The sequence below is a fragment of the Saimiri boliviensis genome, chromosome 1 (genome assembly GCF_048565385.1).
Source record: "Saimiri boliviensis isolate mSaiBol1 chromosome 1, mSaiBol1.pri, whole genome shotgun sequence".
Taxonomy (NCBI): Eukaryota; Metazoa; Chordata; class Mammalia; order Primates; family Cebidae; genus Saimiri; species Saimiri boliviensis.
The window spans coordinates 263759151-263777547 of NC_133449.1; the positions used below are offsets into that span (position 1 = coordinate 263759151).

Below are 18397 nucleotides of genomic sequence, written 5' to 3' on the forward strand. Positions count from 1 at the left end.
ATGCCACTGCACTGCTGCCTGGGTGACAGAGCAAGACTCCATCTCAAAAAATGAAATAAAAAATTTCAGTGTAAACTTCAGTGTGACATTTGTATATATAGCTTTAGCCCTTGGGGTAGGTAGTTAGCATTTGAAGTCTACTAATCAGGAATCTATACCCCAGAGGTGGCCATGTCCCCCAGGCACTTCTCCCCAGTCTTGCCAGGCTGGTTGGTATGATTTGGCTCTGTGTCCCCACCCAAATCTCATTTCCAATTGTAATCCCCACTTGTTGGGGGAGGGGCCTGGTGGAAAGTCATTGGATCATGGGGACAGCCTTCCCCTTGCTGTTCTCATGATACAATTCTCATGAGATCTGAAGGTTTACGAGCATGGGACTTCCCTTTTCACTCGCTCCCCACCCTGCCTCTCGCTGCCATGTAAGCCTTATGTGCCTTGCTTCCCCTTTGTCTTCTGCCATGATTATACGTTTCCTGAGGCCTCCTCAGCCATGCAGAATTGGGAGTCAATTAAACCTCTTTTATTTGTAAGTTACCCAGTCTTAGGTAGTTCTTTACAGCAGTGCGAAAACAGACTAATACACTGGTCCTGCTGTCAGAGTATTGTTCCATCTACTTCCCATCTACCTCGAAGTGGATCTTATGTGCAAGGTGCTTGTCAAAGTGCTTGAGGACAGAGCAAGAAGAAATCAAGTTTGCAATGACATATTTGTGGTAGTTTGGTGCCTGCTTGCTAATAAATACTTGTACTTTTAGCAGAATTTGACCTTAGACTTACTATCATGGTAACATAGGCTTGTTAGAGTTTGTCGAGGACTGCTCTACCTCTGATCAGCAGAGGTTACTAATATCTACCACATTGCTGAGAGCAGCCTGCAACTGCCACAGGTCACACAGCTGGCAGGTGGCAGCATCAGCACTCACTCTCAGGCCACCAGCATCCTAATTAGCATGCCACACTGCTTCCCTGGAAGAGGATTGAACAGAAGCAAGCAGGGCATGAGTGAAGGAGCAGAGTTTTCAGGCAAAGGGAGATGATCCAGGGCATAGCTAGAGACAGCAGTGTTTTCAGAGGAAAGATTTCTTTCAGTCAGAAAGGGAGACAGAGAAAGATATGAGGACAGTGAGTGTCACTGTAAGTAAGTTTAGAGGCAGAGGGAGGAAATCAGAGCTTCTGCCTGATGAATCATATTTCCCTGGAGAAGCAGAATTCAAGGGCTTGGATTGAAAGTAAAGGTGGTGGGGTTGGTGCAGGCTTATGTTCAGGGGCAATGGGGAGACCCTTCTGTGTTTCCCATGTATGTTCTTATGAGAAGAAGGGTTGCCTGGGATCAGGAGTGTGGAGCTTGTAGGAAGGGAAGCCTCGGAGGCTAAGCGCGGCCCCAGGGTCAAGACGGGGAATTTGTTCCAACCTCTAGTACCCTGTCCAGATATCCAGGTCATCCGGAGGGAGGCCTGAGACACAGCTTGTCCTAAGGAACAGCGAGAAGAGGAACAAGGCATAGCTCAAAGGCCCCAGTAGCCAGAGACACCCGCTTTGCAGAACTCAACCTTACCTCAAAGGGGATGATGATAAGGCCTTTTCCTGTCCCTGTCTAAAGTGCATTGAAGAGTTCAGGATGCTCATGGTGAATTTTAAGATTTCCTGAGGTCAAAGAGTAGGACAGTCAGTTCTGGGGGAGACAAAATGACTCTGCATTTTGTTCCTCTGCAAGAGCTGATGAATAATTCAAGGCGATGCTAAGTAAGTGAGCTCTGCCAGGCAGGCTGGCTCTGAGCAGGGACATCCCGGCGGGTTGCCATGGGACTGTGTTCACAAAGAAAAGACCCCCATCTTCTTCTTATATACTCCTTAGTGTCCCTGGCCCTGATCCCACCTGGCTCCCAGGGAAGTCCTTTGCAACCAAGGAGATGAATGCCTGCTACAGAGAGTTCCTGGAGGAACTTCCAAATTCAGGCGGAAACAGGAATGGATGGAGAGGCCGTGTGATTCTCTCTTGGGTATTTGCATTGTACTAAGAGGACAAATGGAAGGGTCTTGCCAAAGAAAAGAAAAAGAGTAAAGAAAGTGGGCTGGCTGGCTGGGGAATCCCAGGGACCTAACTGGTCCTCACTACTGCCTGTCGTAGGTGAATCCATGGGGCTTCCTTCCCCACTCAGGGAAACAACCTCTTCGCCAAGGGCAAAACCTTGTATATAACACAGCCCTGCCCTCATAGTCTCCACTTCGGACTAGATTTGTTGATTCTTATTTGAAGGAGGAGATGTCAAGAGCCCTCAAAAACAGTAGACGCTCACCTCCAGCTGGCAATAAACTTATACATCAGCAAATCAGATGCCTCAGACAGAAAGATGATAACCATATTGTCTTGACTTTACCCGCAAATTCAGCTGTTCAGTTATCATTATTGTATCCTATCACACTAAGAAAATAGCTTTGAGACACTTTAAGTGAGCAAAACCCCATCTGCTTCCTTAGTAAGGGCAGCTATGCAAAATCCTGGCACCAAAACCCGTTATCACAGAGAACTACCCAACAGAAAAGCCAGTCCCATTCCCGAGTGACCTCTCTCTTTGCCTCCTCACCGTTTGGAAGTCTGTCCTAGTCTGTCACTCATAAAGTTAAAAAAAAAAAGATACTTGTGTCAATAGACTATATCTTCAGGATATCATATAGTATAATATTCATGGTGTCCATGTTGGTTTCAGTATAAAATACTCAGTTTGATAAAAATGTGTTACAGCAACTCCACCATAAACTCATTTAGGAAATACTGGCAACCAAATCCAGGTCTTGCATGGGACAAGGGAGTGGAGGCTGATCTCAATACATCTCTCATTAATCTTCAGTAACATTCTCCAAAACACAGAGTAAGGCAACATCAGCAGGGGATGCAAATCCTACTCAGTGAGCCAACCCCGCCCTGCTGACTTAGAGTCAGTCACTCCTTGCAGTACCTGTGGACTGGGAACTCTCTGGCTACTCAGGGAAAACAAAACATGGTGCCTGTTTGCCGATAATTATCTGTTGTGATTATTTCACTATGGTTTTTTGTAAAGAGGTGCTCCTTTTTGTTTTCCCAAAACCATATATGTAGGGGTAGGAGACATAATACCAGGGAAGTCACCGTGTGTGTGTGGTGTGTGTGTGTATTGGTGCAACGGACTGAGTGTGTCCCCCCAATGTTGATATGTTGAAATCCTAACCCCCAGTGTGATGCTATGAAGAGGTGGGCTTTGGGAGCTGATGAAGTCATGAGGGCAGAGCCCTCAGGGATGGGATTAGTGCCCTTATGAAAGAGACCCCAAAGAGATCTCTCATCCTTCTTCTGCCACATGAGGAGGCAGTAGTAAGAAGACTGCAGTCTGCAATCCCGAAGAGAGTCCTTGCCAGATCCTAACCATGCTGGCACCCTAATGGTGGACTTCCAGACTCCAGAACGATGAAAAAGAAATCTCTGTTGTTTATAAGCTACCCAGCCTATGGTATTTTGTGATAACAGCCTGAATGGACTAAGACAATTGGGGTAGTAGTGGGAGGGGGCCGAGTTACCACCTACTAAGGTGAAGCACTGAGGATCTACTCAGTGTAGCAAGGAGTGATCAAGCACTTGCAGAATGGCTAGGATTTAGGAAAGAGAGAAATTGAGACAATAACAATAATGATAATAGAACGCTTTCTGTGACTGAACTCTATTTTGAGAAATGATTCATCTAGGGGAGGAGAGCAACAACATATATCTAATTAACAATAAATCAGGCCACTGTACTACATAGTATATTTAAGAAAACAGCTACGAAATTGCAAAGGAGGGAGTTGGAGAACAACGCTTTTGCAGTTGGAGGAGAGAGAGAGGAAAGGCTTCCTGGAGAAGTCCATTTGTGTTGTGGCGCTTGCCCAGCACGCCCGGCTTCCACCCCACCCAGAAGGATGGTAACAAGACAGAGGCCCTCGTCCCTGCTGGCCATGTGGGAGGCTGTGGCACGCATTTGGAGGGGCACCCCCAACCTCCATTGTACCCCTTTTATTTTCCTTTCCTTTTTTTTTTTTTTTTTTTTGGAGATGGAGTCTTGCACTGTTGCCTGGGCTGGAGTGCAATGGCGTGATCTCAGCTTGCTGCAACCTTCACCTCCCAGGTTCAAGTGATTCTCCTGCCTCAGCAGAGAGTCTGGTATAGCCTGAGAGCTGCCCTTGCCAGAGATTTGGGAGGCAGACAGGAGGCAGAAGCCATTCTCCACACCTGTAGTGGCTAATTGGTGAGCGCCAACAGTTGCAGATATTTCAACAGCTGACCTCCCTCTACCTCGTCAAGGGGCGAGGTGGTTGAGGCAGAAGCCCTAGTAATTGTGAAAATAGCAGCAGGCTGTTCTCTGGATGCTACCAATGGTTTGGCCTTGAAACCTACACTCAGTCAGCAGCCCCCTGACTTCTGCCCCTGCAGCCCCTCCTACTTGAAATACCTAGAATGGTTTCTGTTTTCTGCACTTTACACTGAGAAATAAAGATGTTCTGGATGACTAATTAAAAACTTCTATAGATAAGTAGTAACATAGAGAAAATGACAGCAATTTGGGCCTGGCCACTATCACTGCATCCATTTATTAGCCTCTTACAAATTGGCCTCTGTTCCACCACCCTAAGAGGAAAGGCCCATCTGAGTTATCCAGCCATTGCATCCTTGCAGAGAGACACCTTAGAGACTTTGCTGCTGATTTGTTGCCCCTCCCTTCCTTAATATGATTTCTTCCTGTATCTGACCTTTCTGTGATACCTTCTCTTTTTCTCTGAATTCTCTTTTATCCTACCTCTCTCAAACTGCTTAAGTTCTTGGCCTTCTACACTTCTAACTTTGCATTCTGTCTGGTGGGAAAATATATTCATGCTTTCTTTTGTCATTTCTGATTATCAACGGTGTGCTTGGAGCTATGGCCCAGGTGAAGATAAGCTGCAAGAATCTTGTAAGAGGAGTAAGTCAGTTACAGAAAAGGCACTTTCTAGTGCAATGAGTATTCCAGGGAAGGTAGCCATAAAGGGCTTTGAAAATAGACGGTAGAAAATGGAAGGTAGGAAATGAAGGATGCTTCGTGAAGAAAACAGCTTGGGAGATAAACCAGAGAGGACTTTTGATAGGTGAAAACAGGTCTCAGGGAAAGGAAAACATTTTAACAGGAGGAAATAACATGAGAAGAACTGAATGGAAGTAAAAAGGTATAAGGCATGTGGGGAAATCCTACTCACATCCATAAAGCAATCCCATATACAGTGGTCCATCACTTAACCAGGAAGATATAGCCTGAGAAATTTGTCCAGCTCTTTTGTCATTGTGTGAACATCATAGAGTACACTTAGACAAACCTAGATGGTATAGCCTACTACACACCCAGGCTGCAAACCTGTACAGCAGTTTGCTGTATTGAATACTGTAGGCAACTGTAACACAGTATAAATATTTCCATGTATTTAAACATATCTAAACATGTAAAAGTTACAACCCAAATACAGTTTTGTAATCTTATGGGACCACCACTGTATACGTGATCCGTCATTGACCAAAATGCCATTTTTGGTGCATGACTGTGGTTAGATTGTGAGCTCTGTGAGTGAGGAACCTGTTCACTAGCTGTCTCTCTTTCCAGAATTCAGCATTGCACCCTCATTAAGTACTCGTGAGTGAAAGACTAAAATAGGAGCATTCGCCCTCATGCCAGTGGATGAGTCTAGTTGAGAGCCCAGCCACTCCCTTCTGCCCAGGCTGCTGCAGTTATGTCAAGACAGGGACACAGAGCCCTGAGCGAAGTGCTCTACTCCTCAGCATTTTCCATGAACCCCGGCCAGGGAGCTGCCTCCTTACTTTCCCTTCTACTCCTCCACAGTTAACCAATCCACTGGGTTGAAGGTGCCACTAACCATCAGCTAATGTTGATAGTTCTACTACCTTTAAAACTTATGCAGCATATGAACCATTCGTATTCTGGATTCCACTACCACCCAGTTCATTGTTCACATTCCACCCTTGATCCTTGACAAACACAGCAGCCAGAATCGTCCTTTCAGGAGCATCACTCTGAGCACATTAGACCTGTCCAGCCTCATGTGTTCTCCATGGTCTTACATGGTCTCCTCTGTGATACGGTTTGGTTCTGTGTTCCCACCCAAATCTCATGTTGAATTGTAGTCCCGGTGATGGCAGAGGGACCTAGTGGGAGGTGACTGGATCATGGAGGTGGATTTCCCCCTTGCTGCTCTCATGATAGTGAGTTCTCACGAGATCTGGTTGTTTGAAAGTGTGCAACACTTACCCCTTTACTCTCTCTCTCCTTCTTTGCCATCTGTAGAAGGTGCTTGCTTCCCCTTCACCTCCCACCATGATTGAAAGTTTCATGAGGCCTCTCCAGCCATGCCTCCTATACAGCCTGTGGAATTGTGAGTCAATTCAATGTTCTTCATAAATTACCCAGTCTCCGGTAGTTCTTGACAGCAGCGTGAGAATGGACTAATCCGCCCTGCTAACTTCATGAGGAGCATGTACACTCACTGCTTCTGCATCCGCTATTTCCATGCTAGCTAATTTCCTTCTCACGCATGGTGAGACATGCACTTCAATTTTCTTCCTAGTTTCTTCCAACTGTTGCCTATTTACCTCATTTGAAAAGTGTTATTCCCTCTCCTTTCTTGGTCCCTTTTTGTGAGCCAAGAAACAAGCTGCATTAAGTCTAATAAACCTAAGAATAGTTCTAGAGTAGTAACTACCCTGGAGTTTGCAATGAAATTAAACAAAGAACCAGTTAGCATCCTCTGAAGTTTGTCAGAATCTTATACCTACGGAGGATATCCGCATCCCTACACAGGTTTCCATTGCCTCCTTCTGCTCTCCTAATTAAACCTGCTATTCTTTTGAGGGCCAGCCTCTTTCAAATTATATAATCTTTCCAAAATAACATTTTACTTGGGATTATTGTTTTTATAATAGTTTAGTAATATAGAAAAATAGGGTTTTCTTATTTCTTTCCTTTGCAATAAACAATTTTCAGCAGTATAGTAGCTTTAACAGGCGATTGTGATGTCACTGCTTGTCACATTGTTTCTGTAGGGAAACCAACTCATGAATGATGAAATGTGATGGGGGTGAAATCACAACTGTGTGATTGTAGACCACCAACTTGCCTGTGAAGGGAATTTGGGGATGTGCGCTGCTGGAGGCCACGTGCATGTTGAAAGTATGTAAATTCAAATGACTTGAGGGAATGTGGTGTGTAAACAATTGTGCAGGGTCTATTTGTGTGTGCATAATTGGTTGCTAGAACTGAGCCATGATTAGTCACCAAATTACAAAAGCATGCCTTTTCCTTCAGTGGATGTAGCACTGGCCCGGGATACACAGCGTGGAGAGAGGAGCAAGGGTTAGATTTTTGCCCCACTCGCCCACATGGCAGAGGTCTGTGTGCAGTGTACAATTTGCACAACCAGAAAAATTGCATTCATATGATGCCCTACAAAATGCCAAAAACCTACAAAGCAGTCAACCTGTGTAGTCTACAGGGAAAGGAAGGACATGTTTATTCTAGTGACCTAGATTCAAATCACAGACAAAGAAGCAGTGAGGAAAAAAGATCAAAGAGAAAAATCAAAAGTTGTACAATCCTGGGGTTGGGAGAGAAAGAATGGGTGGGGCATAGATGAGGCAAAGGGAGACAAAGAGGAAACAGATTAGAGAGAGGGAAGGGAAAGGAAGGAAGGAAAGAAAGAAGAAAGGAAGGAGCAAAAGATTCATGAAGGAAAAATAGAAGTTATTTTTGAAACATTCATGACCCCCTCCCCTTTTTGAGGCATTGTGATGGGGAGACAGAGATGGGTCCGCTTCCTTAAGATCAATCTACTCACATATAAAATAAGGAGCAAAGCAATTACACACACACACACACACACACACACACACACACACACACAGACACACACAGACACACACACAGACACACACAGACACACAGGCAATGAGGCAGCCATCCTTGTGAATTTCAAACTGAAGCAAGACACAAGAAGTCCGTATTAGTCAAGGTAATAGTTATGCCAATGAAAAGTCCTTGCTTCTCAGACCTGCACACCATTCTCAGAAGCCAAAGGAGGAGAAAGCTTCAGAGAGCTAAAGTTAGATCAGTTCAGAAGAGGAAATGCCCCCTGGGAATTCACTGTTTCATTTCACAACACACCTCCTTGTGTTGGTGCCCTGGGCCACTGATAAGCTGTAAACAAGAGACAGACGGGACATTGATGTGTCCTACAGGGAATCTACCCAGGCTAGGTAAGAGGAAAATAAAGGAATGGGCTAAAGCCAGGATTTTAGAGCTTGAAAATATTTTGCTGCCTGGGAGAGTGTCTGTAAGCAGATGATAATGATGACAGTTGTCTGCAGGCCTTGGCAGATGCATTTCCCAAGCATTTTCAGACTTAATGAGTCCAGAGAGCATCCCCTGGGGCAGGGAAGTCACGTTATTAGCAGATTACGGTAAGGAAATGGGGGAAATCTACGGGTTTCAGTGAATGATGGGGACACCAGAATTAAGTGTTTTAGCCTGAATCCTCACAAACACTTTTGCTTCCAATCTTTCTCCCAGGAGAGCCAGGGGAAAGGGGTGGCTTGAAGTCTGAATGTGATTTCAGGGAAGAAGAGAGTGATTCTCCACATGTGCATTGAGTCTCTCCTCGTGTTTGTACACATGTCCATGATGCTGCCTGAGCCGGCAGAAACCACCCCACTGCAGTGCAGCCTATATACAATTGTACCACTTGCATGATTACATGTGGGACCCTGCAAAGTTATCCAGGAAAACTGCACTCATATGAGCCCTAGCCATCCGGCTGCCTAGCACTTTTTCAGTTCCCTTCCTCGGTTTGAAGATTTCCAGATTTATGAATCCCACTTCCCCAGGAGGGAGCCAGAAACTCAATTTCTCTAAGTTGTTTCTAGCTGGAAACAGGCATGTTCCCAGCCTCCTCAGATAGACTGTGCCAAACTTTGATTGTAGGAGAGCCTTGTGGAAGAAAGAGTGCGGAGTGGAGGAATTCTGATGGGGGTGACAGAGAGACACTTAGTTTGCAGAAGCAAAGGTTGTGGGGTTCCAGTGGTAGTTCCCCTGCTGTGCTGTAATAGTAGGCACTCTCTTGGAGCAATAATTAAGGTACCGGACCCAGCTGAGTAATCTCCAAGCCTGATTATCTAACCCTCCTAGGTACTCTGCGTAAAAACCAATATAGTCCAGTGACTACAGTTGAAGTAGCTACAGTGAATTCTGTTGTTTGTAACCAAAACCTTTTACTAATTATCCTTGTACTTATAGGCAATGCCAAAAAAAAACCCCTCTAATTAAAATGAAATTTTAGTATAGTAATTTTAGAAAGCATTTAGGTATTCAAAAATGCTTTTGCAAAAAATGTATAAATGTATTTGTTATACTTTATTTTAAAATCAAAGAAACAGAATCCAGAGAAGCCTAGTCATATATCAAGCTGCTTAGCATATTAAGATTAAAATGATAATTAGGGCCAGTTATGGTGGCTCACCACTGTAATCCCAGCACTTTGGGAGGCTGAGGCAGGCGGATCACCTGAGGTCAGGAGTTTGAGGTCAGCCTGAGCAGCATGGAGAAACCCCCTCTCTACTAAAAATACAAAATTAGCCAGGTGTGGTGGCACATGCTTGTTATTGCAGCTACTTGGGAGACTGAGGCAGGAGAATCATTTGAACCCAGGAGGCAGAAGTTGCAGTGAGCTGAGATCGTGCCACTGCACTCCAGCCTGGGCAGCAACAAGAGTGAAACTCCATCTTGGAAAAAAAAATGGGTATTAGGCTTCTGGATTTCACTTCAGTTATTTCCCCACCACAGAAACCTACCCATGGGAGGGGACTTGAGTCATATTCTTGACTGAATCCAACTAGAAATTACCAAAAACATTTTTTAAAAATCTTGCACTAAGTGGCTAATTCACGACTGAGCAGAACTGGAGGTCTGGGTTGAGAAATGGAAGGCACACTTGATTTGAATGCAAGACTTTGAAGAAACTAGAAAAATGCAATAATCAAGACAAATAAGAGTTTAGCCGGGCCCAGTGTCTCACACCTGCAATCCCAGCACTTTGGGATGCTGAGACAGGCGGATCACCTAAGGTCAGGAGTTTAACACCAGCTTGACCAAGATGGGAAACCCAGCCTCTACTAAAAATACAGACATTAGCTGGGTGTGGTGAGGGCGTGTCTGTAATCTCAGCTACTCAGGAGGCTGAGGCATGAGAATCACTTGAACCGGGAAGCAGAGGTTGCAGTGAGCCAAGATTGTGCCACTGCACTCCAGCCTGGGGGACAGAGTGAGACTCTGTCTCAAAAGAAAAAAAATGAAAGAAAGGAAAAAAAAACAGTTTCATGCAACATTTTATAAATTAAAATGAATGCAAAAATCCATGATGAACAAAATTTTAAATGAAGACAAGATCAGTATTACTGATTTTTCCCTTTGTCTCAGACTCTGATACATAGTTACTTATGCTGTCTTTAGGGAACCTGTACATGTTATCTTTAAATGAATTAATAGCACAGATTAGACTACCTCATTGCCTCCTCGAATAACCAAAGTTTAAATCTTCTTCCTGGTATACGAATCTTCTCCAGGAGAATATATAGTGGCATCTCTCTGGAAGCATTCCTGAGCCCACAAATTTGGATTAGATCAGAATCTCTGTGTCCAGACCTGTCTGGACCTTGGAGAAATGTGAATGCTGGCAGAATCTCTAAAATAACAGAGTAAATTGAACCAAATTAAACACAAGAAGACGTAAGATCAAATTTTAACGAATATTTGGGCTGCCGGCTACCCGGCACTTCTAAATAGATGAGTGCCTTGATAAATCACAACAAGGATGGCGGTAATTAGTGTCCATTTCTCACTACATGCCAGAGGCCCTGTTAGACACTTCAAACAGTGGATGCTTCTCATCACAATTCCTATAAGACAGGAAGTCCTATGACAAAAGTGGGGGTAAAGTTCCTAGTTAGAAAGTGGCAGAGCCACACCATAAGCCCACGGTAACAAACTCCAGGGCTGAAGTCTCCCTGCCATACTGTGCTTTATTTCAAGAAAGTGGACCTGTTCTCAAGAAGTCTGAGGATCACAAAGCATCAGGCCTAGACCCCAGCAGGCAAATGGATATTGTTAGAATGGTCACTTGGGAAAAGCCACAGTTTCTCTTTCATGAGTGAAGAGAGTGGAAGGAGAGATAGCCTCAGTCTTGCAAGCCTGGAATCTCTGCCCGATAACCAGCATCCTTCAATTCTCTCTGCCCAGCAGAGGAGTTTGTCTAGTTCCAAAGAAGCACTTAATGTACTTTCATGCCCATTACCCAATCCTAGGTGTTCTGATGTGAGAAGAACTTCTTCAGAAGGTATCTTAATGCATATGGGGAAACTGAGGCCAAGGTAAGTAAAGTAATTTTCATAGAAAACTGAGACTAGAACCCAAGTTACTCAATCTCCAGTCAAGACTGAGTTTGTCACACCATACAGCCACTGAGATTAAGTCCTGAACTGTATATGCAAAAAACCGTGCTTCGTCACTGAGGCTGACAGACCCTCTTCAAAAGGTTTAGTCTGTACACCAAAGGTTTAAAAATATAAAAACTTGGCATTTTATAGGCCAAATCTAGTTTTCAGTTGTGGTTGGGTTTTTTTTCCCTTGGTTTGTCAAGTGTTTTTGAAAAATTTGAACTAGTTGATATAATTTAAAAAATCAGGAGTTTTAACATGCAAATCCAGATTTCTGGCTCCCCTTGAAAAAATCCAAGATCAGGACACACTGGAACCACTTTCACACATGGCAGCTATGGGCTAGAGCAGGTAGTGTGCTGAGCCAGATCAGACTCGCTCTCAAGAGCCAATTATAAAATATTCAGAAATGTCATGGGCCACGTGTTAAATGGCAGCTTGAAATCTGCCATCATAGGATCGTTTACACCAGCCATGTTACCATGGAAACATGGACAATGGAAACATTTGTCCATTATCCATCTGCTCCTTCCCCTGATTGGTCAAGGACAGCGCCACTAGCAAAATTCTCCTGTTCTTCCAGACTGCACGTACATGAGTTGCCCAAGAAAACCTCAAGTCAAAGAAGCTGCATTGCAGGAAACCAACACGGTGCAGGCCCTAGGTAAGGCAACACTGATTGCACTTGCAAGAAACAAATGCCTGCAAAAATCAGGCCAAGAGGATTTTGAAGCTGTGCCAAAAAAGGTTTCTATATACTGGCCTTTTTGAATAGTGTAGCTATGAACATTCTTGCACATCTCTCTTGTGCACGTGTATATATTTCTGTCAGATACACGCCATAGGACTGGAATTGCTGGAATCACCCTTAGGAGCTATAGCTAAATAGTTTTCTAAAGTGCTGTTATTTATTTACATTCCCACCAGCCATGAAGGAAAGTTGTGGTTGCTTCAACATTTAGTGCTACCATATTCTTTTTAAAACTGTCACTTAAAAAAATCACTTCCTATTGGCTAAAGATTATATCAGTTTGTACCTCTGTAGCTATTCGGTTTAGCACCACATTTTATATCAGGCCACTTGCGTGCTGTGTCCTGGCCACAGATGTGCTCGCGTATTCTAGGCTGATGGGGTAAGATCAACAACTTTACACTTGACCCAAGTGGCAATCCAAAGCAAACAAGGAGGAAGGAATAAGTCAATAGAATTCCCAAAAGAAGTCATCATAATTGATTACATTTCACTTATCAGAAAACCATTCCAAGTCTTTGACTAATTTGAGACTCCCTGTTGTGATACAGAATCACTTCCTCTGTGAGATGTTATAATTCTTGCCAGGAATATCCAGGGAACTGCTTTCCTCTGCTCCAAGTCTCAGAGTCCAGGCTGTCTGTAACACATAATTTATGATTGAGAAACAGGAAAAAAGGGAGACCATCTTACATGTTCTGGCCCCAAACCTCCTTTCTCTTTAGTTCCAGCCCCAAATCAACCCTACTTGACTGCCCCCCTCACGCCACAAAACAACCAAGCGCTCTCATTCTGAAGTGCTCTCTTGGCTTCCACGGTCATGATAAAATTCCCTCCCCCATAGTCACTGTGGCCTGACCTCCAACTAGGACCACCTCCTAGGAGAGGCACTGTGTTTAGGAAAATCATCCTCAAGAATCTCTGGCTTCTAAACGTCCACTCAAAAGACTGTGATAAGGATGAATGAATTGCAAATAGAAGCAGTTTCTATTCAGGAAGCCCAAAGAAGCTCCCTGTGTTCTTCCTCTGTGACCTGCAGCAGGCAGGTCACTCTTTGGCCAGGATGAGCAGAGGCTCTCCAATCCTGCCTCTACCCTTTGTACTGTTGTTCCAGCCCACCTGGGACAGGCATCCTTAGGTCCAGCCTGCCTGTCCATCCTGCCATGCCAGATCATTCATGCCATGCCCACGGGGTGGTGTCCTGGGGGAGAGTCCTCCTCTGGAGAAAGGTGCTTTTTCTTCACCACGGGCAAAGAGAGGCCAAGCTGCCCTGTGTGGTGTTGGCAAGCATCCAGGAGAGGCTTCGCAGCTGGGAATTAGCTCAACACCTTCTCATGTCCTGAGGAAGAAGTCACAGGTTATAGCATTATGCCTTTGGCATGTATTCCTTCTCCCATAGGGCAAAGCTGGCTTGCTCACAAATGCTTTCACATTTCACACCCTCCAAACATGCCAATTCACCGCACTCATGGGAAGCAGGGTGGCAGGAAGTCAGACTTCAGAGCTTTATCCTCAAACTCCTTTACTGAAATATCTATTGCTGGCCTCACCACGTATACTTACTAAGCTCTTTCTATATATCTTTTATTTAATTCTCACAACTCTTTGAGGCAGCTGCTAGTATTAGGCTATTTCACAGTTGGAGAAACTGTGCCCATGAATTCACAATTAGGAAGTGGTTAAGGTGAAATTCAAACCCAGGAAATTGACTCCCAAGGCCGTGCTCTCAGTAGCTATTTTGTAGCAGGATTTCTTACCCTGTTATCCAGATGTGGATCCTCAGCCCCCAGCCACTGGTTTTCATCTGCCTTCTTTGCGGTCCCAGCTCCCACACTATCTTGAAAGTGTCTCCAAGGCTTTTGGTTGGGACCCATCCCAACCTCTTGTCTTCTCCCCAAACGTCACAGAGACTTTCTAAGATCAGAACCCTTGGAGCATTTTGAGCTGCCCAGTAGCAGAGTCTACACCAGCAGGCCTCAGCTACCAGCAGAGCCGAGTCCACACAGCAGACTTGAACTCCTCAGCTTCAAGCCCCAGCACCATCACCCAGCAGGAGTGAACATCCAGCAGGTTAGCCAAACACTGCAAGGCTCGGTTTCTACCTTAGTACCACAGTCTAATAATAATGCGTGCCTAATAGGGCTTTTCACAGGATCCAATGAGCTGATGAATGTAAAACACAGCACAGTTACTCGCTATCGCTAGTCATAAAACACCTGTTCAGTTTTCAATTTTTGAAATCTTGAGGTTAGAAAGTGTAAAACGGCTTCCCTTTTAATTCTGGCTCTTCTTCAAGTCTTCTTTCCCCTGCCACCCTTTTACGCCCTGTTGGAGGTCTCCATTCTAAGGGTGTGAGTACAGAACACAGTGCTTGGCTCTGGGCAGGAGCGCTCAGCGTTACTCCTTCCTTCTAGCTTTTGTTCTCCCTACATCATCCCAGTACTGACTTACCCTTTCCCTCTTCTCTTGATATTTTTGTTCTCTTTTTTCCAGGTGCTTGAGAGGGAGCTGAGAGACCTAGACACCATCTTTAGAGTGGCTTAGGCAGCATCCACAAGGCCAGAGTAGCTCATCTGTCCAGAACTAAATCTGGATCCCTGCTCTACAGACTCTTCACCCAGCCATTTTAGGGAGTATCCAGTGTCTGACTTTGGATCACGATTTTTTTCTTACAGAGAGACATGATCGATGTCCATTAAAACCACAGAGTGGCTGGGTGCAGTGACTCATGCTTTTAGTCCTTGGACTTTGGGAGGTGGAGCCACTTGAGCTCGAGAGTTCGAGGCCAGCTCAAGCAACAGGGTGAGACCCTGTCTCTACAAAAAAATACAAATTTTATTTGGGTGTGGTGATGTGTGCCTATAGTCTCAGCTACTTCAGAGGCTGAGGTGGGAGGATCACCTGAGCCCAGGGAAGTCGAGGCTGCAGTGAGCCATGATCGTGCTACTGCACTCCAGCCTGGGCAACAGAGTGAGACCCCATCTAAAAAAAAAAAAAAAAGCACAGAGCATTTGTCAAAAAGCATCAGTAGGACATCTGTAAAGATTTGGCTTCTTATCTCAGAAGTGTGGTTCTGTTCATGTTAAGTACGCATTTTCTTACCTCTTGTAAGTATACATGATTGAGATTAAATCTCATACTCGACTACTGCAGTGGCTCTTAATCAGGGAGAGTATCTGAATTACATTTCTGAGATTCCTCAGGATGGCTTTAAAATCATGGAGCCAAGGATTTGTATATTTTGATTCAGACACTGTTCCCTCTTCCAGACCCTGCTACCACCTTCCCAGTCAACAACCATTATCCTGGTGGCTTTTTAGATGGTGGGCATTCATCCAAATGAACAGCTCTGAAAATGAAAGTTTAAAAATCAAAATAGGCTGGGCCCAGTGTAGTCCCAGCACTTTGAGAGACTGGTGTGGGAGGATTGCTTGAGCCCAGGAGTTCCTGATCAGCCTGGGCAACACAGTGAGACCCCATCTCTACAAAAATTTTTTTAAAAAATTAGCCCATTGTGGTGGAGTGCACTTGTAGTCCCAGCTACTTGGGAGGAGGGGGCAGGAGGCTTGCTAGAGCCTGGGAGGTCGAGGCTGCAGTGAGCTGTGATGACGCCACTGCACTCCAGCTTGTGTGACAGAAATAGACTTTGTTTCAAAAAATAAACACACACACACACACACACACACACGTATGTGGTCTAATTTCTGTCAAAAGACATTCTATTTGCTCCTTGATTCTCTGCCCTTTTAAAACAGCTTATCTTTCCAGTTAACACCTAAGGCTCTGACTTTCTTTCCCCCGTTAGTTGTCATAGCCTTCTGCAACATGTGCTCCTTCTATATTTCAGACATGGCATAGGAGACACAGCGATAACTAAGCATGTACAGCAAATCAAAGGATGGAGCCCCCAATTGAAGCCAAGTCTCCTATATCTTATCAATTTACCCAACAACATTGTCTTTCTCTGTAGAGGTTACTCTTTTATGCACATAAATGTGAATTAGAACATCTCTGCCCTGCTCCTTTCAGCAGTACAACTTGGCAATGACATACGCTGCCATCCATTTCACTGGAACATTTGCCATAAAGTTGCTTTTAAAAGACATTCTCTTACAATACTGTCAATGGCCCTTGCATTAAAAATGAGAAAAATATGGAAACATGCATTAAAATCTTCAGAAATAAATGGCTTTTTTATTACATAAAAGCTCTCATGTGTCTCAAAGGTACTGAGAATAGAATAATTTATCATAAATTAGATTATTATTGCTGGGAAAAGATCTATTTTAATGCCAGTTTTCTTGGGGGTTAAACCAAACCCTAACAGTCCATTGGGGGTGTTCATAAATGTAGAAGTCAAATACTTAAAAGCTTAAAGTGGAAAATACATGCTGGTGAAGCAGTCTCGGGAAAGACAGAACAAGTTCTGTTTGTCCTCATCTCTGGGAGGGGGAAACTATCACATCCAGAAAAAAAAAGTGGAGATAATGACTTCTCTGCAACTAAGATGAAGATCCACTGAGCTTTGGGGTTTGAAATGCAATGTCAGAACTTCGGTCTCCCGACACCTAAGTCACCAGCTGCTGGGTGGTGTCCAGCGTCAGAGATACACTCTGCAAAACAGATACCATCTTAGGAAAATGTGATCCTGTTGTCCTTTCAGGCCCATATTTCACAGGAAGATAAGTGGAAACTTAACAGGAAAACTGCAGCTCCGAGTGAAGAGAGAGCAAGTTGTCTTTTCTGATATATCCAGGAAATGAGATGTTCTGGTTAATATGTGCTGAAGACGTAGTATTGACTTTCAGACTCAGAATATGATCACATGTATTTCTCATTAAAACTATATCGAACGTTATTTGACTTTTGTTGAATCAGTCATGTCGATAAATAGTATCTTAGTACAGTACTGAACAGAGTCAGTGACTAGAATGCCACTGAAACCAGCTTTTTCTAGGACATGGTTTTCATGGTTTTAGGGGGTGGAGAAACTTGCATAGTAATCCACAGTGATGAATGATTTAGGTGGGGTAGGAGAAAAGTGATGAGCATTCATTTTGCTGGCAGTGTCACTTCCGTGGAGGAGTGTTATACTGCTGATTGTACGTCACATGCCCTATACTTATGAAGGCTTTATTACATGATCCAGTGTTGTGATCAGAGATGAAAGGAATTTCTTAATAGCTCTCCTTCCTTTTTCTATTCTCCTTTCCTTACCAATTCCCTTTATCCCTGGTTCTTTGCATCTTCATTTCTAGTCAATACCCTGTTACTCTGAGGGAAAGATCTGTCTGTGAAACTGGACACTAAAAATGTCATCCATTTCACTGGAACATTTGCCATAAAGTTGCTTTTAAAAGACATTCTCTTACAACTTATTTGGAGGGGTAGAGCAGAGGATTTGGGCAGCATAGAGGCCCAGGCTGGAAGAAAGGAGCTGGCAGGGAGAAAGTCTGGCTGAGGGACAGACCCCCTTAGGACTGATTTCTTGGTAGTCTATTCAAGCCCTTGGATGTCTGCACTGGAATTATGGTAATAGCCAACATTCATTAAGTGTTTTGTTAGTGCCAGGATCTGTGCATTATCTTCTTTAATCCTTACACAACCACGTGAGGTAGGCACCATTACCATCTCAATTTAAAAGATGAGGGCTAAGGCTCAGTAACCTTAGGTGAATTTCCAAGTTCACACCTCAACTAAATGGCTGATCCAGCTATGTTTCATTTCAAAAGCTTGAGCCTAGACGACCTTCTCCAATTAATTAGCTATGCCTTCCTTTTTATCTTTATCTCTTTCTTGTCTCTCCTTTTTCTTTTTTGTCTTTATTTATTTATTTATTTATTTATTTATTTATTTATTTTACTTTAAGTTCTGGGGTATATGTTCAGATCTTGCAGGATTGTTACATAGGTATACACATGTCATGGTGGTTTGCTGCCTCCATCCCCCCATCACCTACATTAGGTATTTCTCGTAATGTTATTCCTCCCCAATCTCCCCACCCCCTGCTGTCCCTCCCCTAGCCTCCCACCCCACAACAGACCCCAGTGTGTGATGGTCCCCTCTCTGTGTCCATGTGTTCTCATTGTTCAGTACCTGCTTATGAATGAGAACAT

At 44.1% G+C, this 18397-nt stretch overlaps 1 long non-coding RNA gene across 1 annotated transcript; it reads left to right on the forward strand.

Moving 5' to 3' along the window:
* The first annotated feature begins 7114 nt into the window (after positions 1-7114).
* Positions 7115-17139, forward strand: LOC141583520 (uncharacterized). Its single transcript, XR_012516153.1, has 5 exons — positions 7115-7204; positions 11399-11464; positions 12114-12277; positions 16087-16158; positions 16731-17139. It is a non-coding gene; the product is annotated as an uncharacterized LOC141583520 (long non-coding RNA).
* Positions 17140-18397: the final 1258 nt, after the last annotated feature.